The sequence below is a fragment of the Hyaena hyaena genome, unplaced genomic scaffold, assembly GCF_003009895.1.
Source record: "Hyaena hyaena isolate Hyena2069 unplaced genomic scaffold, ASM300989v1 scaffold_857, whole genome shotgun sequence".
Classification (NCBI taxonomy): domain Eukaryota; kingdom Metazoa; phylum Chordata; class Mammalia; order Carnivora; family Hyaenidae; genus Hyaena; species Hyaena hyaena.
The window spans coordinates 331,099-334,823 of record NW_024081490.1 but is presented as its reverse complement, the minus strand read 5'-3'; the positions used below and the strand labels follow the sequence as shown (position 1 = coordinate 334,823).

At 45.9% G+C, this 3,725-nt stretch overlaps 1 pseudogene; it reads left to right on the top strand.

Annotated features, from left to right (window-relative positions):
• The first annotated feature begins 355 nt into the window (after nucleotides 1-355).
• Nucleotides 356-1,540, top strand: LOC120222261 (annotated as a pseudogene).
• Nucleotides 1,541-3,725: the final 2,185 nt, after the last annotated feature.

The following is a 3,725-nucleotide window of genomic DNA, read 5'->3' as shown; positions in this document are numbered from 1 at the left end:
ACACATTGTAGATTCTTCTTACCTATGGACAGCGCTTTGCTCATCTAGATTGCTCACTCAAATATTCCAAACCTTCATCTGTGAGGAGTCCGAGCTCCTAGTTACTATACCTCTGTGTGGCTGTGGTTGCTGTAATTTTCCATTTTTCCTATCTGTGGTTACCATCAGGCATGTAGACACTAAGAAGTGCATCCATGAGTGCCCTGAATTCCAGACTTATTTTCCCTATTTGATATCAACCAGTATAGTCTAAAAAGCCCAACATACCTATCTTAATTAAAACATACTTTATTCTGACTCCTCCTGCCAACCGTTTCTTCTCCAACCAGTGTTGCCCTCCACCTCCTCCTTCACCATGACTTCCTTCAGCTATTGCCAGTTGCCTACCACCTGAACCTTCGGGGCCTGGGTGGTGGCTCCCTGTGCTTGGGGCAGGAGGTGCTTTCTGCATGCCCAGCATCCCCAGGGGCTCGGGCAGCCACAGCATGTGTCAGTGTCCTCCACCAGCTTCGTGTGCTCATCCTCCGGGGCTTCGGTGACAGCTCTGCTGCTGCCTGGCCAGGTCTCACGGGCTGCTGGTAGGCAACGAGAAGCTCAGCAGGCACAAGCTCAACAGTCTCCTGGCCTCCTGCTTGGACAAGGTATGTGCCCTGGAGAAGGCCAGTGGTGATCTGGAGGTGAAGATCCACCACTGGTACCAGAGGCAGGTGCCTGAGCTGCCCGCCACTACAGCTACTACCTCAAGACCATTGAGGACCTGCAGGACAGGTGCCACCACTGAGAACTCTTAAAATTGTCCTGCAGACTTACAGTGCCTTTTTGGCTATGGATGACTTCTGAACCAAGTTAGAGACAGAGCAGACCAGTCCATGAGCACCGCACCGAGGCTGACATGAACAGCCTGTGCAGGGTATGAGCAGAGCTGACTCTAGCCAAGACTGACCTGGAGATGCAGATTGAAGGCTTGAAGGAGAAGCTGGCTTACGTGAAGAAGAACCACAAGGAGGAAGTCAGCGCCCTGAGGGACCACATGGATGGCCATGTTAGGGTGGAGGTGGATTCTGCTCTGGACATGGACCTTGCCAAGACCCTAAGTGACATAAGAAGCCAATATGAGGTCATGGCTGAGAAGAATGCTGAAGCCTGGTTCACCAGTCAGACCCAGAAGCTGAATCAGGAGGTGGCCGGCCACACAGAGCGGCTACAGATAGGCAAGGCAGAGGTCACTGATCTGTGGCACACCCTCTACGCTCTGGAGACAGAGCTGCAGTCTCAGCTAAGCATGAAAGCTGCCCTGGAAGGCATGCTGGCAGAAACAGAGCCCTGCTTTGGATCATAGCTGGCCCAGACCCAGGCTCTGATCAGCAGTATTGAAGTCTAGCTGAGTGATGTGCAGGCAGACACTGACTGGTAGAACCAGGAGTACCAGCAGCTCATGGACATCAAGTCAGGGCTGGAGGAATAGATTGCCACCTACCGCAGCCTGCTGGAAAGCCAGGACACCCACTTTGATAACCTGCCCACCCCTAAGGCTCTCTGAGTCCAGCAGCCTACTACTCTTCTGCAAAGGGGCTTCCCTGGGTAGGGTCATGGGAGGGAAGGAACCCTACTCCTGGTTCTTCCCTTGACCAACCAATAACGTTTTATGGCTCAGAAAGGCACACCAACTTTATTGCTAAAAAATGGTGACCATTATCTTATTTTTCAGTGAGCCATAATCACTGAGCATAGATCACAGTAACAAATATAATAATAATGAAAAAAGTTTGAAATATTGTGAGTATTTGACATAGAATTGTGACACAAATTGTGACACAGAGACATGAAGTGAGCAAATGCTGTTGGAAAAATGGTGCCAGTAGACTTACTCAATGCAGGGTTGTCACAAACGTTAAGTTTCTGTGAAGTCCAATAAAGCAAAGAACAATAAAAGGGATATGCTTGTATTTAGTTCGTGAGACATTCATGGCCTCTGCCCATGCCCTTACTCCTCCCTTAGAGAAGAAAGAGGAACTTATTTAGTAGTTGAGTTTAGAAGGAAAAACTAGACAAGCATGGTTTATTCCTCTTGACGCTCATTTTTCTTGGGATCTAGCTGTACAGAGAAAACTCCCTTGCAGTTTGACTTCTCCTGCCTTAAGTTTTATGGTGGGAGAGCTTTCCCCTCGAGGCACTTGCAGTGGTTAAGTTGTTTCCTGTGACTGAATGAGTATGAGGAAAGCTCCTGGGCTGTGAGACAGTCTAAATAAAAAAGGTGGTATTTTGATTTCTATCTGTTTGATTCCTCTTTGTTTTTCTCTTAATTAGTCCAAATTATTATGAAAAGAGGGGTGTTCTCTATTATTCCTAACCAAACATTGTCCGAACTTTAAATCACAGAAGCAGTTTGAAATTTCCTCACAGACTTTCCCTTTTTGTATGTACATATAAATATCAGTGATTGTAGTGTTATGTAACTTCCTCGTGAATGTAGCTCCTTGTCCACAAATCTCACATCTACAGTTAGTTTGTATTTTTTTCCCCAGAACTTTGGTGGGATTGTGACATACTTTTCATCATTCTTCTATGATTTTACTTCCTCCCAAAATCATTTTTTAATTAATTAATTTTTTTATTGTTTGAAAGAGAGAGAGAGCGCACATGCGCATGAGCTAGGGATGGGCAGACAGAGAGGGAGAGAGAGAATCCTAAGCACGGAGCTGGATGCGGGGCTCTATCTTCCAAATCTGTGAGATAATGACCTGAACGGAAATCAAGAGTTGGATACTTAACTGGCTGAACCACCAAGGTGCCCCCTCACAAAATCATTCTTTTTTTTCTTTCTTTTTCAAGTGTATTTGTTTATCTTGAGAGAGAGAGAGAGAGAGAGAGAGAGAGAGAGGGATCGAGAGAAGGAGATGTAGAAAGAGAAAGAGAGAGAGGATCTCAGTGCCAACCCCGATGTGGGGATTGAACTCACAAACTGTGAGACCAAGACGTGAGCCGAAATTAAGAGTTAGACACTTAACCAACTGAGCCACCCAGACACTCCTCACAATATCATTCTTAATGGACAAAAGTTTTTTTTCTTTTATTTGTTAATGACATTCATGTTCCTGTGGTTAACTTTGCTGACTATTAATATGACAAACTGACCTTTTTCGAGTATTAAAATGGACTATTCAATGACAAATATCTTGGTAAGTCTGATTTACAGACACTGTGCTAATATGAGTTCCCTGAAAGCTGAGGCTGACAGAAGCACTTTGGATGCTGCTAGTTTATTTGGCTGGGAGTGGGGAGGGAGTTGTGGTTGGAGGTTAGGAGAGTGAGGCAGGGAAGAAGAGTCTATAAAGCATGTCTTATTGAGTTGGTTTCTGCTGTGTGTACCTGGAGCTCAGTACTTCTGGGGGTCCTCTAAGGAACCATATAGAATGCACTTAGAATTATCCCTCTACACCAGGTCATTTGTCTAGTGAAATTTCCTCCTGAATTGATGAAGGTCACCCTTGGGAGAATTAACTCTCCCCAACTTCTGGCCTGCCTCTGGGCAAGCAGAATAAAGAAAGATGGAGTGATACAGCAGGGACTTGAGGAGGGTGGGGATACTTGCAGCTTGCTCCAGATCTATCTACCACAGCTACAGCTGAAACCCCAGATGGACTGAGGAGATGTGGCACAGGGCTGTATAAGCAGCTGCTTCCAGTGTTATTCAGAAAATATGACAGAGAGCAACTATTCACTCC